This window comes from Rhinolophus sinicus, linkage group LG06, assembly GCF_036562045.2.
Source record: "Rhinolophus sinicus isolate RSC01 linkage group LG06, ASM3656204v1, whole genome shotgun sequence".
Classification (NCBI taxonomy): domain Eukaryota; kingdom Metazoa; phylum Chordata; class Mammalia; order Chiroptera; family Rhinolophidae; genus Rhinolophus; species Rhinolophus sinicus.
This window is the reverse complement of record NC_133756.1, coordinates 107,073,585-107,096,547: the sequence shown is the minus strand read 5'-3', so window position 1 is coordinate 107,096,547 and position 22,963 is coordinate 107,073,585. Positions and strand designations below refer to the sequence as shown.

General features: G+C 36.9%; 1 protein-coding gene across 1 annotated transcript in view; it reads left to right on the top strand.

Annotated features, from left to right (window-relative positions):
* The window catches only part of TYR (tyrosinase), a 90,369-nt gene that overhangs the window by 56,464 nt on the left and 10,942 nt on the right, over nucleotides 1-22,963 (top strand). The window lies entirely within an intron of this gene.

Genomic DNA, 22,963 nt, shown 5'->3' with positions numbered 1-22,963 from the left:
ATTGAAAAATTAAAAAGGGCAGGGGGTGGAAATAAAGGGGAATAGTGGTTCAAAGTTCCAGGTATAAAACATGTCATGGGGATGTAATGTAGGGCAAGTGAATACAGTCAATAATATTATGATAGCATGGTACAGTGTCAGATGGTTGCTGGACTTATTACGGTGATCCCTTCTTTAGGTATACAAACGTTAAATAACCATGGTGTACACCTGAAACTAACATAATATTGCATATTAGCTATATTTTAATAAAAATATTTAAAAATTTAAAAATGAGAGAAAAAAACATTAAAAATGAAGCACACTGAAATCCTTCAAAATTAACCTATGGAAAAAATATATGGCTTCGATTCTGAAGATCATTCTGAAGGGGGTATTAGCCCATATTTCCTTCTAAGGAAAACTAATCAATGAATGATGTTATATAAAATATCCATAGGAAATGTTATATTGAAAACCCCATCTGTCAAATTATTCATTAAATGTATTTTTATTATATGACTTTTTTAAATTAAGGTAATTTAGATAATATGAGAATTCCTGGAACTATGAAAACAAAGTTTCTCCATGTAGGATTGGCAAAGTAGAGAACAGAGAAAACCAAAGATGTATGATACAAATGTTATTTCCATCCTGTAGTCAAGAAGAACCAAGATAACTGTTGTCAAGTACAAAATGTCACAATAATCTAGAAATAACAATGAGGAGGAGAATCTGTTGAAAACTCAGGAAAGACATATTACTAAATTCAAAAAGTCAAAATGGCAGTAATGAAAGGGTTTTTTTGTTTTGTTTTGTTTTGTTTTTGTAGTTGTGTCCTATACAAGGCAAACTACCAGGAGAAAGATGCATATATATTTATCAAAAGAATAAAAGTTTTTGTTTGTTTGTTTGTTTTGTTTTTTTAAGTGCTTTCCCTCAAGAAAAGCAGCAGCAAAACCCTTTTCATCTCACGGTGAAAAAAACAAGCAGAAGAAGCTTCAAGATTCATAATATGAGGTTTTGCCTCGTGTCAGTTAAGGTTGGAGTTTAGTGGTGAAATCCTTAGTCCTCTCCCAGAGGCAGCTAATCTTTGCCTGGCAACAAAGCAAGGACTGGATGGAGGTGCAAATGTTTCTTCCCATTTGCCAGCAGCGGATTTCTTCATATCAAAGACAGATCTGTGATCTGAGCAGGTCTCTTGCTACCTCTCACCAGCAGCCAATTAACAGCCTGTGTTCATGCAGCCCAGAGCACAGATGTACATATCCTTCAGCTTCAGACCTGGGCAGTCCCAACAAACATGTCTCCTTTTCTGTCTCCCATTCTTTCCCATGGGCATCCAGTAAAGGCCTGTGGAAAATAGCTGCTACGTGGATGGGTGTTCACCCTGTGTCTTGGACTCTCAGGAATTCTAAATGGTTCCACAGTCCACATGTAACTTAATCAATTTGTTAAGATTTCAGTTATTTCCCTCTTATTCAGTTTTATGGCTTTTAACCTTTCCTCTCATAGTCTGCCAAAGTTGAAACAGTTCATATATCCTGTCTCTCAACATGTCTTGCCATCCATTAGAACCACTTGGCCTGGTTTTCTTGTGACTCTAGCTCTCTGATAAGGCAAAAATATGATTTTTAAATTACAACATTTTTTTTTACTGTTAAATTGGGAATGATATTCCCTTGCAATGGTTTTACCTCTTAAGCAGAAGCAGAACCGATTGCTAACAAGTATTCATATCATCCTCTCTTCTCAGTCACAAAGTGAAGGCAATACTAGTTAATGTCTATGGTAAGTGTTAAGATGGAAGTAATCAAGCCAAAACGTTGGGGCAAAGATTAGAGAGGGAGAAATGGATCCTGAGAGCAGTGAATAATAGCTAAGACATAAAAAGGTGCTCAGATGCTGATACAGAATGCTATCAGAGGAACTGCGAAATAGGAGTGGTATTAAAACTCAGAGTTCATGAGTAAGTATCAGAGCTCAGAATAAAGAAATAAAGAAAGGCTCAAGTGCTGCTGTGGTCCCATTTTCCATCCCGAGTAATTCTTGTGGTGCACTGTTACTACTATGAGATTCAACTGAAAAAGCTGTGCTTCCCTTCTCAGACAGTCTCATGGGCACAAGTAGGGGCAGAACAAAGAAAAAATGGAAATTCTGTTGGATAGTGGCATTTTACTTATATTGTGATCTTTGGCATCATGCAACTGCCACATATTGTTCAAAACATATTCATAGATTGTTATATCATCAGGGTGTAATATGAGCAAGAAAGCTAATCATCAATGTCTGCACATATGGCTAGTGAGTACTCAAAATTTTGCTAGTGCAAATCAGGTATGTAATTTTTTAAATTTAATTTTTATCTTTTTTTCAAAGTAATGCCAATCAATTCATTTTAAAATAGTATCTTTTGACATGTATTACCCTTTTATACAGATTCACTTTAATTGTTTAAATTCCCCTTCCAAATTTATTAATTAGAAACCTCTGTACCACAACTTGTTTATACATTCCCCTTATGTGGAACATGTATTTATTTTTTCCAAATTTGGCTGTTTGGTAGAATATGTGTAAATTTTAATTTTAATTTAAAAGCAGATGTATGCTTCTGTTATTGAAAACGTATAGGTATGTTTGGAACAATTTGAGTATGCAAACATGTGTTTTCATGTGTAAAATATACGAAATCCAAATACACATTGAGTATTTCTTATACCGTTCTATGTCTTATGTCTTCAAAGTATACTCTGTAATTACTGGCTAGGTTTTTCTTCACTTTGTAAAAAATTAACCCATGAACCAGTTAGCCAAGAAGAGCTTTATTTTCTATAGCTTATTATAAAAAATAATAAAGATGTGTGTGTGTGTGTGTGTGTGTGTGTGTGTGTGTTCCGTATCAGTAAGGATTCAATGAGAAAACAGAAACAATGCCAGTTATTTTAACAGAAAAATTTTAACACAAATAATAGGGTGAATAGATCAGAGAATTAAAAAGGGGAAAAGGGAAAACAAGGATAGGGACTGGAAGAAGCAGTACCACCCCTAGGGCTGGGAAAAGATAAGGAAATGGTTAGAGATAATGGAAACTAGTGGCGTTTCGAGGGCCTTCACAGAACTGGACTCCGACTTCTGACCAGGGGCCCTTGCTCAGTTTGTATTGATATCTCCTGGCACTATTGGTATTAAAAGAAGGGCATCATGGAGCAGGAATTCAAACCTCTGAGTAGGGGGTCTCTAGTCAGCTGGTACCGATACCTCAGGAATTTAACAGTTTTTTAGAGAACTAGATCTCAGACTTCTGGGGACGGGGACATTATAGCCTAACTCATGTTGAATTTCTTGGAGAGGATGATGGTGCTGATTCTGGGAATGCTGATAAAAAAGCTGGAGGCTGGACTCTATCACTCTTCTTAGGGTAAAGAGTAGTTGCTGAAATAAACAAGAGGAAACAAGTCCTGAGTTCTTCTTCCAGTCTGTGGCCAGTGTCTGTTAGGAATCCAGCTAACAAAGGAGATAATGGAGCTTACAGAATATCGGCCCTAGTATCACAAAGTGGAGTACAGCGTACCCTGTTTCCTCGAAAATAAGACCTAGCTGGACAATCAGCTCTAATGCGTTTTTTGGAGCAAAAATTAATATAAGACCCAGTATTATATTATATTATATTATATTATATTATATTATATTATACTATGTCAAATAAGATCCGGTCTTATATTATAGTAAAATAAGACCAGTATTATATTATACTATATCATATCATATAAAACCCGGTCTTATAGTAAAATAAGACCAGTATTAGATCATATCATATCATATCATATCAATCATATCATATCATATCATATCATATCGTATCATATCATACCGGGTCTTATATTATGTTATATTAAAATAAAATAAAATAAGACCGGGTCTTATATTAATTTTGCTTCAAAAGATGCAATAGAGCTGATTGTCCAGCTAGGTCTTATTTTTGGGGAAACATGGTATCTCTGGGGCTAAGAAACACTAATAACTAGCTGAGTCCACCCTTGGCCATTTAGAATCAACACACACACACCTTCCTCTACATAGTTACATTTCATAATAAAGCAGAGCTGCATCTATGCTTCTTTTCTCCCCTCTTTATAAACAAAGATTCTCTCATTCTATTCCCAAAAAGAGATAACTAAAGCCCCAAAAACCATTATATTCATTTCTAATTAATAATCACAGTATCCCTGTCTGGGACATGTTATATGATTCTCAAATTCTGTCACAGTCTATATTGAATATTCTGTATACTAAAAACTAAATTGTAAAATTATATTTTATTGATAATCGTTATATGAAATAAGGAGATGTGAAAAAAAGTTAAGATATTAAAATGTGTATATACATAGACAGACACAAAAATTAGGTAGCAAGTAAAAATATACCTAGAATAGACAGGGAAGAAAATATACATGATTGATGCAAAACTGATTTCCATAATAGATTATAATGCCATAGTTGTTATGTATAATTTTTCCATTAGCCATAACATGTTCTGTTTGACCTCAACCAGTGTCTCAGGTAGCCAAGGCTCTTTACCTAGTGAATGACCCAAACTTTTATTCCTAGAGATTCTGAATTCTAAGTCATTTTGCCTTTCTTTGGTTTCTATAGTCTTACATTAAATGTTACTATTTAATATGGAAATGCTGAAAACTACCCCAGAGAATGCCCTGAATTTCATACATAATCTTTCCTATACTACTGTGTAGCAACAATCCAAATATCCTTCTATAATCAGGATCAATAGCATCAACTAGGATGACATCCCTCTTTCTTATACATATGCTCAGTGGCATTAAGCACCTAAAACATCCTTCAATTAAACTTCCAATTCAATGCAATATGTCTATGCACCCCAATAGAAGCAGTCTTTTCACTTTGAAAAAACAAACAACAACAAAAAAAAACTAAAAACCAGACCATTTCAAAATTTGGGTGAGAAGGAAAAACCTAGGTAAGTGGCTTATAAGATGTAACTGTAAAAGGAACCATTCCCACTTCCACCCTTATTTCTAGCACCTGTAGAGAATGCACATGGGAGAAATATTGGTCAGAAATTCAAAGCATATACTGCTTTGTAAGACAGGACCTCAATTCTTCGGGATATTTTCTCCCAGCTGGTACCCCAGCTGAATCTTGAGTGATCAATCCATCCTTTTATTAGGCCAGTTGCTTTTAGGTAATGGAGTGCATGGTAAAGCTAGTGAATTCCTTAGGAAATAGATCAGTGTCACAATGCTTTTGCTGTGGAATGAGTTATGTAATCAGAAGCAATGTGGAATAGAAAAATGTGATAATGAAGAAACATTCCATGCGTCCATAGTGGTGCTGGCAGAAGAATTATCCACAGAGGAAGCAAATCTATATACAGATCCTTATCTATTCTAGTGAAAGCAACTGATGTATGATTTATGATGAAAGGAGTTCAATGTAAACAACGGGCCAGGTGAGTGAACTATTCCCTGCTCTAAGAGAAGGTGTTTTATCAGAACCTTACAGTTAGCCTCTGGTATTAGCACATTTGACACTCCGTAGTGGTGGTAGCTAGGTCAGCCTTTGTGAGAAGGAAAGCTATATTGTTGAACGCATGACTAGTCTGTATCTCTGTCACTACGGCTACCTTGTACATGGGTTTATTCAGAAAACACTGTTGCAACTTGGAAAAGAGGCTGAATGAAATTAATGGAATGTATCAATTCATCCATCTTATTGGCAATGGAAGAGTGCATTTGGATCTGTGAGACAATAACTTTATGATTACAACACGTTCTAAATAAGAAACTTTTTATTATTCTATAGCATCTATTTCCCCGCCCCAAATAGAAATTCCCTCAGAGATTCCTCCCTGACGAATTATTTCTATGGAGAAAGGCAAGTAAAATATTTTTCAGTCTTTCACTCCGTCTCAGACTGACAGACCCAAATATTTTGGTATGGCATGATCAATCACGAAGCTCCTTCCTATTTGCAGACAGGTCTCTAAATGCAGAGAAGGGAAGTGTACATCCTTTAAGGAGGGAATAAAAAGTAGATAACCTTAGCTCAAGGCACTGAGAATTGAAGGCAAAGTACACTCATCTGTCCCTCAACTAGCAAGAATCAAGGTATCCTAAGTGGAATGATCAGGAATGAGTCCCACTCCAAGGGACATTGTGCAAACTGTTATTTTTTCCTTAAAACTCTCTACCAGCTTCTCCCTCCCTGTCCATCCACCAACTGAGATTCTAGCTACTCTTCAAGCTCCAGCTCAAACATTACCCCTTCTCTTTTTCTTTCCATCAATCAGAGCTGATCTCATCCTCCTTTTTCTTTATCTCAATCCCAGTGTCTATTAAAATGGCATGTTCATGTATCTTTCTTACCTTCCAGACTGTGGATGATTCTAAGTGCAGGGACAATATTTCTGAAGTCTTTATGTGCAAGAATCATAGTAGGCACTCATAAATATTTGCTGAACTGTGAGTGGGGACTCTGAGCTTGGGGGTTAACAAACACTTTGATTTCAGACAAGGAATGTGTCAAATGTAAGACTTGTATGCAGAGGATGCCAGACACCATACAATTAGCTGCTGGGCCCAGGGAAGAGTTTTCAAATACGTATGGTTGCATGTCCATTCCATCTGTCAGAATTCCTCTCTGCTATTAGGCTGTGATTCCTCCATAGCTCCAGTTTTCCCTTGATGTACTTAATGCGGCCCTCCTCGTTTCAAGAATTTTACTACTAACCACTTGGGGAAGATAGGTAATAAGTGATAACATGGGATACTTATAGAGATCCCAACTTTCTCACGGTCGTAGACACTTTGGTTGATAGTTCTGACTCTTTATGAGATGGACTATCTTTGCTCCTTTGGTCTTCTACCCTCCATTATCCATTGTGCGTTTCAGTTTCACTACTCTTTCAGCTTTCTATAGATCAATTCTTAGCACAGAAAACAGAGATTCTTTCCTTTGTATTAGCTTCCTTCACATAGTGAAGATCCAGTGTAAACAGAATAGTACATTTCTCCTTTGCCTGATGTCACAACTTGTATTTTTAACTCCAGATTGGGTGACACTCAGATCACTGACCTTTGTAAGAAACACATTTATCAATTTCCCCAACTGGAATAGAAAAGGAAAGAAATTTGGAAATATTGGTAAACTAAAATTTTCGCTACAGAAAAAAATAAAAGGATAGTTAGGTGGGTATATACTACTATTTTAGAAAAAAAACACACAAAAAAATGATCCATTTTTCAGTTCTTGATCTATCTGTTCATGGGCTCCATTCTTCCAGAAGTCAGAATCACTTGTTGTGATTAAGATGTCAGGTTGCCAGCGCCAGTTGAGTTTGCTCTTGGAACAATGTTTTACATGATCTTCTTTGTTCTTTAGGCTAGACTTGAAGACATTATATTTTTTTTCTCATCTAAATTTCCAATGATATTAGCATGATTACTCCATAAATAATTTGTGTATTTGTGTTGCACATGTTTCTTTAAGGGTACATAAGAAATAATCTTAGGTATGAATGGAATTTTTGCCTTTCGTTGGAAAGAAGCATTTGAGCTCATGCTGAATTTTCCTTCTGCCAGATGGAATCCCTAGTGTTCAAACATGTATGACCTTCTTTGCTTTCTTGTTTTACTTATAGACATTACCTTTGATTTTGCTTACCTTTTTAGTATCGGTTCTAAGTACCTAGAAGTACCTAGTTCTAAGTACCTAGAACCTATACAAAAAAGGTAAGCAAAATCAAAAGTAATGTCTGTAAGTGGGGTACTTAGCTACCCCATATGTGTTGGTCGATTGCCTCTAATCTCTCTCTCCAACAAAAAAATCCATCCTGCACAACACTTTCATATAAATCTTTCTATGTACATTTTTTTCATGTCATTTAATTTTTCAAAGGGCAAAAGTAATTCTCATTACATATGGAATACATTCAAATTATTTAGATGGACACCCATAGATTTTTTTTTTCTATTTTGTTCCTCTCTGCCCATGTTTCTCACTATTCTCTCTTTTTATTCATATGCACCAAACTGACCTGTTTATTTTTCTCATTATATGTTCTGGAGAAGAGATATACAGATCAGGCATGGGTACTGATGAGGTGGCAAATGTCCTATTAGTGATCCAAGATGAAGAATGAGGGTCTTAGTGATTTTGATTAATAAGAACTCATAAAGTCTACAATGAAAATAAAAGATATTCTAATTGCAGTTGAAGTTTAGAGAAAAATGATTAATGGAATTACGATCTTTGTGCAGCTGTGAATTCAGAGATCTCTAGGTTGTGATGTAGGTTGTTAGGTAAAGGAGCAATTCCACACCATCTCTGAATTTCCATCATACCATACCGATGCCTTGTAATACACAGACTGTCTTAGAGTTTGTGTCTGAAGAGCAATATACCAAAGTGGTAGTAATATCCTTTTGTACGAAGAAAAGAGTTATCATTCTATATAAAGGAGTTATCCATCTGTACAGATAATAGATGTAGTATGAACTCTCTATTGTAATCCTCAGAAGTGCATGACATTTATCACAATGTGGGGAAAGCAGTAAGACTATTAACATCCATTGAAAGTGGATACTTAGGGCCTAGGGACATGGTACTAAAAGCGTAGGTCACAGACGATGTTGGAAACCACAGGCTATTGTCCAGTGCTCATGAAAGAAATGTTGGGTCAGTGAAATGATATCTATACTAATTATTCCTGCCTTGAACGTATGCTACTATTAATACCATGAATGATGTCCTTTATAATACCTGAAGACAACCTTCCATATCAGATACCATCCACAGCCCTTGGCTAACATAAAGACACAAAAATTATATAAATGAAGTAAGTGCTCTCCTCCCTAAAGTTACTTAAGGGAAGAACCCTACCTTTCGAAACATTTTCTCGCCCACATTACCATCTTCACTGCCCATGCTTGCCTGCAGAGAAGCTCAACAACTATTTTTATGAACTCATGTTTTAGAGAAATATACAATATAGTCTCATCATTCTCAGGGGACAGATTCTAGAATCCCTCTGGGAGAGTTATCTATCAAATATTTATTGAGTATCAACTGTGTACAGGCATTATTCTAGGTTTTATGGATATAGCAGTGGACAGATTATGCTTTCATTTCTAATATAAAATGTCATGGGTTTTTCCACTGAAGGTTCTTTTTCAATACTCTCCTCTGTTCCTGATTAAATGAGAAAATGTGCAAGTCATGCAGGTTCAGTGTGTGTGTGTGTGTGTGTGTGTGTGTGTGTCTATGTGTGTGTGTCTATGTGTTTGTAAAACCCACAATTGGAAACACTGGTGTCATGGAAAGCGCCAAGTGAAGCAAACCTGCGTTTGGTTCCTGTTGCTCCATTTATTAACTAAATGAACTGAAGAAAGTTATTCAAACCCTTGATTATTATTTGTTTGCTTGTTTGTGTGTGTGTGTGTATGTGTGTGTGTGTGTGTGTGTGTGTGTGTTTTAATGTGAATACTGTTGCGAGGCAACACTTCATCAAGGCTAAGAATAGGTACTGTGATTAGACCATCTAGCTTTGAGTCCTGGTTCTGCCACTTGCCACTTACTAGCCGTGTAACCTTGGGCAAGTTTCTGATTCTCTTTTCGCTTTAGATTTCCCGTCTATAAAATAGGGATAATAATAAGACATATCTCACAGGATTGGTATGAGGATGAAATGAGTTCCTATGTGAGAAGGACTTAGGACAGTCCTGGCATATTTCATGTGCTTACTCTCACTACTACCATTGGAGAAATAATACAATGACATCTGTTAAAAACTCCCAGTTTAATACCAGATACATAACTATGTACTAAATGAGAATTAATACTGAATTGACCAGTTGCTTTTTGTTATTTTACGAGCCTCAGAAGCATGACTCTAATGAAGAACAGTAGCAAGTAATGGAAAAGTTTATGTTAAATGAAATTTTGGAAGGAAGAGGCACATCATAGTTGTCTTTAAAAAAGCAGTCAAGATGGCGCAATAGGTAAACGCTGTGTTTACCTTCTCTCACGACCACATCAAAATTACAACTAATCTACAAAACAACCATTATTGAGAATTGCCTGAAATCTTGCTGAACCAAAGCCCTAATACTAAGGACACGCAGAGGCCAACTGGAGGCTGACAGGAGGAGCAGAGACGCAGAATGGGCTGGTCCCACACAGGCGTGTGATCACTAAACATAAAGAATATCTTGGCTGCGGAGTTCACCCCAGGGGGCAAATGGGGTCCCAGCCCCTCCGAGCCCAGGGTTCCAATGCCAGGGAGAGAAGTTCCCATAATTTCTGGTTGTGAAAACGAGTGGAGATTATGACTGAGTGAGATGGAGGGTGGCTGGAGAACGAGGCGCTCCTCTTAAAGGGACTGCACATGGACTTACCAATGGAATCACCAGCTCTGAGCTTCAACACTGGGGCAGCAGCTGGTGAAGGAGCAGGGACATATGGTGCGTAACTGAGTTGTCTGGCATCAGGATGGGATGGAGGGGCAGCTTTCTCCTGGACGAAGGAGCTGGCAGAGGCCATTGTTTCCTTGTTGAGCCCTTCCCCTTCCTTGCGGGCAGACACAGGCTGCCACCATATCTGAGCCTCCATCAAGCTGGCTGGTGCCACTCATTTGCCATGCCCTTGGAGACCCTGCCCCGCTGAACTTTCAGGTCCACCCAAGCAGCTTCCAGTGGCTTTTTCATACAAACCACCTGCCTTGGCTCATGCTTCAGATTTTCCTACATTCTCTCAAAGTGTTGTGGACCCAGAAAAGCACCATCTGGCTTGAGCATGTCCCATACCTCTAGCTGAGCAACCCAAAGCCCAGCACTAGTAGCAGCTGGCCTTGGTTCATGGCTTGGCACCTCAAGGCACTTACAAGTATGGAATGGATGGCAGCCATCTATGGATTGCTTTGTGGCTCCTTCCAGGCAGCCCCAGGTGGGGCACAGGCTGTGCTGAACTTGACTTGCAGTGGGTCCCCTCCCAGGTGACCCTCAGGCTCTTGTCCCCAGTGGCCAGCTACGAACTGAGCTAGAGCATCACCCAGCTGCCTCCAAGGACGACACTCCCATGGGTGGATTGTTCAGGCACCAGAGCCCTACTAAGGCAGATCCTGCTCTGTAGGGTCAGCCTCTGCACCACAACTTCTCCACTGTAGTCACGGCCAGTCCTCACAACCAACAAGCCTGAAAGTCAATCCCTCCCATTGATGTTGCAAATAGAAACCAAGGTTTAGCTACAAGAGGAGGGCACACACAACCCATACACATGGGGTAAGGGACACACATGAAGTACATGACTCAGGTGACCAGGGACACTGAGCCACTGAGCCCCACAAAACAGCTACTACATAAGGCCACTCTACTAAGACCAGGAGACATATCAGCCCTACCTAATACATAGAAACAACCACAGGGAGGAAGCCAAAATGGGGAGACAAAGAAACATGTCCCAAATAAAAGAACCAAACAAAGCTCCAGAAAAAGAACTAAACACAATGGAGACAAGTAATCTACAGGCACAGAATTCAAAACACTGGTTATAAGGATGCTCAGTGATCTCAGGGAGAACTTCAACAAAAAGAGAGGAAACATAAAAGTGGAGATATAAAACATAAAAAAGAACCAGTCACAAATAAATAACATAATAATGGAAATGAAGAATACATTAGAGAGAATCAAGAGGTTAGCTGAAGTAGAGAATCAAATCAGTGATTTGGAAGATAAGGTAGCAGAAAACACCCACTCAGAACAGCAAAAAGAAAAAATATTCCAAAAAAGAGTTTTTGAGAAGAGTTTAAGGGGCCTGTGGGACAACATAAAGCATACCAATATTCACATTATAGGGGCAGCAGAAGGAGAAGAGAGACAGCAAGGAACTAAAAACCTATCTGAAGAAATAATGATAGAAAACTTCTGTAACCTGATAAAAGAATACACAAGAATACAACCTGGTGAATAGATACACAAGCTCAGGAAGCGCACAGTCCAAAACACGATGAACCCAAAGAGGCCCACACCAAGAACACATCATAATTAAAATGCCAAAGATTAATGAAAAAGAGAGAATCTTAAAAACAGCAAGAGAAAAAGCAGTTAGCTACCTACAAGGGAGCTCCTATAAATTATCATCTGATTTTTCAACAGAAACTTTGCAGGCAAGAAGGGATTGGCACAAAATATTCAAAGTGATGAAAAGCAAGGACCTACAACTAAGATTACCCAGAAAAGGTATCATTTAGAATTGACAAATAAAGAGCTTCCCAGACAAGAAAAAGCTAAAGGAGTATTACCAGTATTACCAGTAATCTTAGAAGGACTGCTCTAAGACGAAAAAAATATATATATGAATAAATGAAATGGGAATAACTACATACCTATCAACAATTACTGTCCATGTAAATGTGTTAAATGCTCCAATCAAAAGATAGGGGATGCTGAATGAATAAGAAAATAAGACCCTTAGATATGCTGCCTATAAAAGACTCATTTCAGATCAAAAGATACACACAGACTAAAAGTAAAGGAATGTAAAAAGGTATTTTATGAAAATGGGAAAAACACACAGAAAAAGTTGGGGCAGCAATAATTATACAAGACAAACTAGACTTTAAAAAAAAGACTATAACAAGAGAAAAAGAAGGATCTAGTAATCCCACTTCTAGGTATTTATCCAAAGAAACACAAAATGCTACCTTGAGGAGACTCACTCATCCATATGTTCCTTGCAGCATTATTTACATAAATCAAGATATGGAGGCAACCTGGGTGTCCCTGAATGGATGAATGGATAAAGAAGAGGTGGTACATACATACAATGGAATATTATTCAGCTGTAAAACAGAATGAAATCTTGCCATCTGCGACAACATGAATGGACCTAGAGGGTATTTGGCTGAGTGTAGTAAGTCAGTCGGTGAAAGACAAATGTCAGGTGATTTCACTTATAAGTGGAATCTAAAGAACAAAACAAACAAACAACACCAAAACAAACTAATAGATACAGAGAACATTTTGATGGTTGCCAGATGGAAGGTGGTTTGGGGGTGGATGAAAAGGATTAAGAAGTACAAATTGGTTGTTACACAGTAGTTATGGGGATGTAGGATATAGCATAAGGATTATAGTCAATAATATTGTAATAACTATGTATGGGAAAAGATGGGTACTAGATTTATTGGGGTGATAATGGGAGAGGTTGGGAGGCAGGGTGAAAAATGTGAAGGGATTAAGAAATACAAATTGATAGTTACAGAATAGTCATGGGATGTAAAGTATAGGTTATATCATCAATAATATGGCAATAACTATGCAGAGTGTCAGGTGGTTATAGTCAGGGGATAACTTCCTAAATTATATAAATGTCTAACCACTACACTAATATAAAATAATATTGAATGTCAACTTTAATTGAAAAATTTAAAAAGGGGGGAAAGATAAAGTAGAGTAAGAGGTTCAAAGTTCGAGATATAAAACAAATAACTCTTACGGATGTAATACACAGCATAGGAAATATAGTGAATAATACTGTGATAGCATGGTGCAGTGTCAGATGGTTGCTAGACTTATCATAGTGATCACTTCTTTAGCATAGGGAATATAATCAATAATGTTGTAATAACTGTATAGAGCCAGGGAGGTACTGTTGAATAACTATGATGTACACCTGAAATTAATATAATATTGTATGTTAGTTGTATTTTAATTAAAAAATTTAAAAAAGAAACAAAGAAACCCACCTGAGTTTACAAAACAGTTGTGTGTTTTGAGATTGAAAACTAACTTTTCAATTTCCATTTAATGAGATTTAAATAAAACAATGTCCGGTTTTTAAAAAAAGGTAATAGTTGCCTATATAGAAGTTGCCTTATTTACTGTTGGTCCACTGATACATTATGATCTTCAATAGACAGAAATAATATATTTTGATCCATTATTATTTAATATAGATCTCCAATAGATGGAATACATTTTGATTTGTCATGTAATATATATTATACATATCATCTACAATCATATTTGTAAGATTCAAATTCAGTCATGGTCACTTTTTATCTAAAGTACTTAGGTGGCAAATTAACTCTTGGGGTCAAGTCCAAACTACTTCCTCTCCTTGGTATACAGAAGGTCTTTCACAATCTAACCCTTCTCACCTTTTTGTTCTCACTTCCTATTGATCCTGCATTATTCTACATTCCATTCTGACATACCACACAACTTTCATTTTTCAATTGCATCAGTGCCCAGACTCCCTGTGGGTCTGTGTTTTGAGTGCAACGCTTTGCCCATAATCTACTCATCCCGTTTAAATACCATCCCTGCTGTAAAGCTTTCCTTGGCTCTGACCCTTGTATCTCTTTATCACAACATGGAGCATGGGTCATGAGTATAGGAACCATTCTCATCCATTCTTGGTGGTTGACGTGTAGGGGGTACATGAGAGAACATATAATGAATAAATAAATGGCAATTTAGTGAAAGGGTAATGTAAGCTTTATTATCACCACTTCACAGGTAAGAGCACTGAGAATTTGAAGGTCAATCGGTAATATCTGTTGAGAGCTAAATGAATAGCTTGCCCCCTACTTCTACTCAACTTTGTCTGGGAGGGCTGGTCCTTTAGGAAACCTTTCCGCAGATTCACTCTCACTATCTACGGCCTGTGCGTGCAGCCTGGCTCATTTGATTTGAATGCAGTGTCTGCCTAATGTAGTGGCTCTCCACCCTGGCTGCACATTATAACCACACGGGGAGCACTACAGCATGCTTTTAATCTGCTCTCCAAGCAGTTCATAGCAGGGTGCCTTGCCACATGATGATACTCATAAGTGTTTATGGGGAAAAGGGAAAAAAAAGAACCCTCTAAAACTGCCTTTCTTTCTTCAATTTCTAGTTCTTTGGTTCACTTTGGTTCATTATCACTCTTGTTGTGGTTCTTACACTAAGTTCCCTCAAGTTTCATCATTAGCTTAAGTGATTTTAATCTGGTTTTGTCACTCCCTTACCCATTCCCTCAGGACTCGTTTGTCCTTTCCACAACTGAGCTAGGAAGTTTTAGAGTATCTATTTGAAATTAAACTTAATTGAGGTTGGGCCCAGTTTAATTTCTTAGCTGTGTAACACTCTTTTCATTTGCAGTTACTCATCCCTGACAATCTATGCTTCCAAAGAGTGCATTTCTTTTGAAACTGTTGTTTTCAGTAAAAACTTCCAAATACCTCTTAAATGAGTTCTACCGTTAGCCAGGAGCATGAAGAAAAGGGGCTACTGGGACACCTGTCATTTTAAACCCAGCGGGAGGCTCTAAAGTTTCCCAGTGGTCACAATGCAGTAGGTTGTATATCTATGACCTGGTTACCCTTTGGGCCCCCAAATTCAGCTGTTGGTTCATTTAATTATACTCAATGACATATGATTATTTCACTCCCTTCTTTAAAATCCTCCAATAACCCCTTATAGGTTTCAGAATAATAACCAGAATTTTTACCTGTCAGAATGTGTAGAAAGTCCCTCCATTATCTTGATTTAGCCACATGTACCCACATAGATCCTTCCTTCCTGCCCTCTGAACTACTCGCAAGGCCCCCAAATCATACCTCCATTTCTTTATGCTTGTGCTTTACTTAGACTGCACTTTCCCTTCTATTACTTTACTTAGACTTCTGCTATTCGTTTTTCAAAACTAAGGTTCAAATGTCATCTAAGATGAGGCAGCTTACTTGACAGCCCCTGTGCTGGTTAATTTTATGTTTCAACTTGTCAAGGTCATGGTACTCAGCCATTTGGTCACTTTTCTCTGTGTGTGTCTCTCTGTGTCTCGTTCTCTCTTTGCGTGTGCACACATACACAGATACACTCATCCTGTTGGTTCTGTTTTTCTGGAAAACCCTGACTAATATTCCACCCAATTAGATGCTATTTTCTCTTTCTCTGACTTTTTTTTTCATGATTTCACGCTTTCTCTTTTGTTGAACGTGCTATGCTAATGTATATCCTTTCCTGATTTGTTGTATTGTACTCATTTCTGTTCCCTGAGTATAAACTGTGAGATCTGTGAGTCCTTAGAGTAAAGGAACACTTAGAGTAAGTACTGTGTAATTAATGCAGGTGTCTATGGAACACACAGATTTCATTTCAAGATGAAGGTCAAGCAGAACCCCCTCCAAGTTGCCTCAGATAGAATCTGCACATCAGACTGTGCTTGCACATGTATTCTCACAACTGCAGAAATACCCCCATCACCCTTTGTAAGCACACAGAGGGTGAGGGCATAGAATGACAGTCAAGAGCACTCAATTCCAATCTTGATTGTGCTATTAACTAGCCATGATGTTTAGGCTATATTTTTTTTCCTCTGTAAAATGAGGGGTTTAGAAGAAAGTAAAATATAAATTAATGATTGCTTTTCAGGAGCTGGGTCAAGCACTTTACAAACATTTATTCATTTTAGACTTAAATGTTATTATTCGACTTTTCACTTCCTTATTTAATTTTTATTCTCATAACTATGTTAAAGTAGGTAACACCATCCCCATTCTACACACAAGTATACTGAGGCTTAGAGGAATTTCTCTGATTAAGTTTGAATTAAGACATTAACATTTAATAATTAATGTTTGTTTCAACAGGTAAATGTTTCAAAACTAGGGCTACATGAAAGAAACAAATAATACAAAAAAGTCAAAAGATGGAAAATCACTCAATACATTTTGAGTGACTAGAATTTTGACTGGATGGCTAGAGGCATCTCAAACAGTGGTTTTCAAAGACAATGTGATAACTTCATCTGCCCTGGCCTTTCAGAAAGATGACATTTGAGAAAAATAACTCCAGATTCTCTTATCTTTTCATTGTCTCACTACTCTCATAACTTCCCTTATTTACTACAGTCTTATGGTATCTCAATTTATATTTCCAGAGTACATCTTGCTCTGAAATCCACATCCAAATATCCAGCTGTGCACCTGACATCCCCCTTGAAATGTTTCAAAAGCATCTTCAAGCATAGCACATCAAAACTTAGGACATTAGCATTCTTTCCTCATGCAACACCACTTTTCCAGTAATCTACATCTTTGGGGATAAAAATATCTTATCCCCCAGCATAACCAGAAAAATGGGGTGTTCTGCAACATCTCATCCCTCAGTTGTACTGCTTGGATAGCCACACATTATCTTTTTGGCTAGACGTAGTTTTCTCACTGATACTCACTCATTCCTTTCTCCTTGTACATCATCTCTTACTATCTGTCAGCCTCTTCTCCACAACGCAAACTATGTAGTCTTTTCAAAAAGATGATCTATCATGTTATCACCCACCACCTCCGACTTCCTGTTGCTCTTAGGAAAAACTACAAATATTTCTCACATGGCCTCCACTACTCTTCATGATCTGGGTCCCAATCCTCTCTAGCCTCATGTTGAACTATTCTCTCCTTGCTCGCCATAAACATATCAGTAATTTTTTTGATTCCTTGAAATTGCTATGTACCTCTCATGGAAAACCCTTTTCAAATTCTAGTCTAGTCTTCAGAGACACCTCTACCATTTCTCTAAATACTCATTCTTCAACTCTTGGTTAGTACACCATCAAAGACTTTCCCACAGGCTGTAGACAAAATGAGCTCTCCCCATTAAATCTTGTTATCGTGTTGCTTTCTTGCACAGTATGTGTCAGTCTGTCATTATAAATTTATTGCTACAATTTCTGGTTACTCTCTATCTCCTCCACCAGACTCGAAGTACCAGAAGGACAGGGAACTTCACAGTACCTTGCACAGAACCAGTCAATTATAGATGCTCAGTATATAGTCAGCAATTTGCGAAATAGATGAATAAGTGAATGAAAATGTGTTCTATTGTATATGTGTGTTACATTTTTGTTGTGGTGGTGGTGGTGAATGTACAAAGCAAATCAATTCCCAAATATCTAACAATGTTAAGGCTTCTGTATTAGTAGTTGTTGTTTTTAATAAACTTTTATTTTAGAATAGTTTTCTGTTTACAAAAATGATGCAAAGATAGAACAGACTTCGCATAGGCCCCTCATCTAGTTTCCTCTATTATCAACCTCTTGCATCAGTGTAGGACATTTGTCACGATTAATGAAACAGTACCAATACATTATTATTAACCAAAGTCCATACTTTATTAGGATTATTTAGCAGTGACCAAATATCTGTTTTGTCTCAGGATCCCATCCAGGACACCACTTTACATTTAATCATGTCCCTCAGGCTCCTCTTGGTTATGACTATTTTCAGACTTCCCTTGTTTTTGATGACCTTGACTGCTTTGAGGAGAACTGCTCAGATGTTTTGTAGGATTCCTCACTATTGGCATTTGTCTGATGTTTTTCTAATATTTAGGCTAGAGTTACATGTTCAGGGGAGGAAAACAGCAGAGGTAAAGCACCATTCTTGTCATAATATCAAGGGTGCATACTATCAACATGATGTACTGTTGTTGATGTTAAACTTGATGACCTGGCAGAAATAGTGTTTGCCAGGTTCTGTTTTGTTTTGTTTTTCAATTTTATTTTTTTATTAGTTTCAGGTACACAAAACAACCTAATGATCATAAACTTACACCTCTCACAGAGTGATAACCCCCCAAGCCTACTACCCCTCTGACATCCTATATAGCTGTTACAATACCATTGACTATATTCCCTATGCTGTACTTTACTACTTCACATCCCATGTCTCTCTCTCTCTCTCTCTCTCTCTCTCTCTCTCTCTCCCTCCATATATATATATATATATATATATATATATATATATATGTATGTATGTATATACTATATGTATACATATATATATTTAATTATAGTTGACATTCAATATTATTCTACTTTAGCTTCCAGTATATAGTGCAGTGGTCAGGCATCTGCACAATTCACAATAGCCAAGATATGAAAACAACTGAAGTGCCCATCAATAGATGATTGGATCAAGAAATCATGGCACATTTATACAATGGAGTACTACTCTGTCATAAAAAAGAATGAAATCTTACCATTTGCAACAACATGGATGGACCTAGAGAATATTATGCTAAGTGAAATAAGTCAGATTGAGGAACACAAATACCATATGATCTCATTTGTATGTGGAATCTAAAGAACAGAATAAATGAGCAAACAAAACAAAAATAGACTCAGATATACAGAGAAAAAAACTGATAGTTGCTAGATACAAGGGGGGAGAAGGGGTTGGAGGATGAGACAGAAGATGAAGGTATTAAGAAGTACAAATTGGTAGTCACAAAATAGTCACAGGGATGTGAAATACAGTATGGGGAATATAATCAATAATGTTGTAAAGATTATATAAGGCCCCAGATGGACACTGGACTTATCAGGGGGATCACTTCATAGATTATGCAGATGTCTGAGCCCTGCACTGTACACCTGAAGCTAAAATAGAAGAATATTAAATGTCAGATTTCTTAAAGTGTAAATGACTTCATCACCCTTCCATACTGTACTCTTTGGAAGAAAGTCACTACGTAGCACATAGGGAGTGGGGACTTATGTGCCACCTGCTTTATGTACTTGGAGTAGCTACATAATTATTTGGAATCCTGCATGGTAGATTTATGTATTTACCCATTTATTGATTTATTCATTAAATTATAGCAGTATGGACTCATTTGTATTTATTTTATACTTTGGTTTACAATCTAATACTACTTTATTTATTCTGTGGCTACATTGTTCCACTTTTGGCCATTGGGAGTTATTTTGTTTGGCTCCTCTGGTTCCTTTGATTGGAGAATATTTCTTCTGCTCTATTTACTCTTTCTTCTCCTTATTTCAATTACATATGTGTTACACCCTTTGAAATTGTCCCAAAGTTCTTGACTTTTTTCTTTTTTCTTTATTTTTTTTTTTCTCTTTGCATTTCACTTTTGGAAGTTTCTATCTTCAGGCTCCCTGGTTTTTTCCTCAGCTGTGTAGTCTACTGATGAGCCCATTAAAGGCATTTCCATTTGTATTACAGTGGTTTTGATTTCTAGCATTTCCTTTGAGTCTTTCTTAGAGTTTCTGGATCTGTGCCTGCATTACCTATCTGTTCTTGCATGTTGTTTATTTTTCCTACCTCAACTTATTATTCATAGTTATCTAAATTTCCTATCTGATAATTCCAAAATCCATGTCATATATGAGCTGAGTCTGATGATAGTTTTGTCTCTTCAGACTATCTTGTTTTCTTGCCTTTTGGAATAACTTGTGATTTTTTATTGAAAGTCAAACATGTTTTATTGGGTGATAAGAGCTGAGGTAGATAGGTCGTTAATGTAAGAATTTATGTTAAACTGGCAAATCATTTGTTTAATGATACATTTTTACTGTATAGGTGCCAAAGGCTTCAAATTTCTCTAGTATCTTTGTTTAATTTCCACTTTTGGCTTTGGGCTTCCCTGAATACTATTCCTCAGACACTATCTGTCTTGCAACTCTTTTAGCTGTGACTCAGTTATTATAGTGGAACTCTGTTGGTATCAGGATAAAATATGAGGGAGGGGGTAGAGCTCTAAAATATTCTGATTAAATTTTAGTCTTTTAGTTGGCCAACATCTTGGAGGCTGTGACTATCAAGAGTGTTTCTCAACTCCAGTTTTTTTCCTCCTTGTCCCCTACTCCCTTTTTTGGTTGCAGCATCCTCAGTCTATTTCCTTGAAGCCCTGACCTATGTGGCCTATATTTTATTTCCCATTATGTGAGACAGAAAGGCTGCAAGAGGCTGCACTGAGAGGAATTCCCTTCCTCTGGCTGAGATAAGGCTCTTGGAGTCTTTTCCCCTGGATAAAGGGGCTTTGTTACAGAGGAGGCTCTGGGTATATTTAACAATGGCCACTCTCTCTCTCCTTTGACAGAGTCAGGAGGCGATCTTTCTCAAATCTTCATTGTGAAAATCTGGTACAGTTCCTGGAGGTAAAACCCCCAAATGTGTGGGAATCTTCCTAAGACTGTGGCTCCCAGAAGTTTCTTATTATCACTAGGATCCATGTTCAACCTCCAGCCACTCATCAAAGTGTTTGAGTATTTCTACAGTTCACGGGTCCAGCTGCTTCTCCTCATGGCAAGCAAATCTCTTGTGTTCATCTGAATGCACTTATCTCTGCAGTTTGTGGGGAGTCAGTTTGTCCTGGGACTTCACTTCTCTCATAGGTCTGAGAAAAATTATTGATTTTCCATTTTTTCTAGTTTTTCCTTGTTGTAAGGATGAGAGTGATCAGAGTCTTTCCATGTCAGATCTAAAACCTGTGTTACTTTTACACATAAAACACATCCATTTTTGTTTCCATATGTGATCATCTTCACCTTTCCTATAGTATTTCTCTTTTGTGCATTTCATTGTTGCTCAGACTTCCAGAAAACTGCATAGATATAGTTTAAATGTATCCTTGGTGAGCCAAAACGTCAGTGTGATTATCTAAGTTAAACATTAGTATTCTGATGTGAGCCATTCTAGACACGGTTTGATGAAATTAACTGAAGATGAGAACCACCAATGAAGAATTTAATCAAGATTAATACCTTCATTTTAAAAGGTTGATAAGGTGGGTGAGCACATTAACGGTTTCATCCATTAAATCCTTTGGTGCTAAGAATTGATGTCCTTGTCTTACCTAGGTAAAGAATTTTTATTTCTTGGCAGAAACAAGATTATTTATAAATTGGAGTATAGTAGTAATTTTTCTCAATTGACAAGAGGCACAATTTTTGCCTCAAGCCCTTGTCTAGTAGCTCATTGTATATTGGCTATTACTAAATCAGTCAGTTTAATAGGGATGGGTGAGTGATTAATTTTCAGAGAGTCTCATTCCCATGAAAAAATAGATTTACTAGTTGAAAATTGGTAAACATTGTTTAAACACTGTTTAGTACAAAAAAAATGTCTTATAAAACATTATCCATAATACAATTCTTTTTTTAATATATATGTAATGTTATATACACATATTTTTTAAAAAAACTAGATATAAAAAAACTATGGAACAATTACATGTGCTTTTTTTCTTTTATTGTGTGTTTATATTTTCTGAATTGTACATAATAAGTAATGCTTTTGTGACTAGAACACTGTGGAAGTTAAAAATACTAATTCATAAAATTTTAGGACTTGAAGAGAATTTGGGGTTTATTTGTTAAGCCAGTTTCTAATTATTTCAGTTGAGGAAACGGAGGCACCCAGAAAAACGAATCTTCTTAAATCCTCTCCTTTCCCATTTCTGCCCATCAAAATAATAACCATTCTTAAACACCCAGCTCAAATATACACGGCTTTGGCGTTTCTCTTACAGCAAGTCTCATTTCTCTCACCAGTTGTAAAGTCCTCCCAGTATAACATTAATAATGTGGTGGAGGAAGAAGGGCATAGGGATGGTGATAGCTTCTGCTTACCATTTATCAAGCACTTCGCTATGTATCTTACTTATGCTATTTTAATTAACCTTCACAATACCTTCATGACATAAATATTATTCCCCTTTTGTAGATGAAGAAAAGGAAAATCAAACAGCTTAAGCAATCTTACAAATTTCCTTTGTCACAACCCACAGAATTCAGGTTTTTATAAATGTTCATGTTGCTCCAAAACTTGACACACAGTAGGTACTCAGTAAAGATATTTAATAATTGAGCAGGTTAGGGAGCATTTGGTATTCAGGCACCAGAGTTTCAGTGTTTACAGTGTTCTGCTGATCCCTCAATTAATTACAATTAAAAACCAACCTTGACCATAGTTAGTATTTGAAATCCATATTCCCTTAAGCAAGTAGAATTGTTTTCCATCACGGAAAAATGATTCACCACTTCTGCCACCTGACTTCCTTACTCTCTTTTGTCCTTCAGAATGTTTTTTTAAATTTTTTTTTTAATTTTTTGTTTGTTTGAAGCATTATCACTTTTAAAAAAAAAAAAAAAAATACCATCC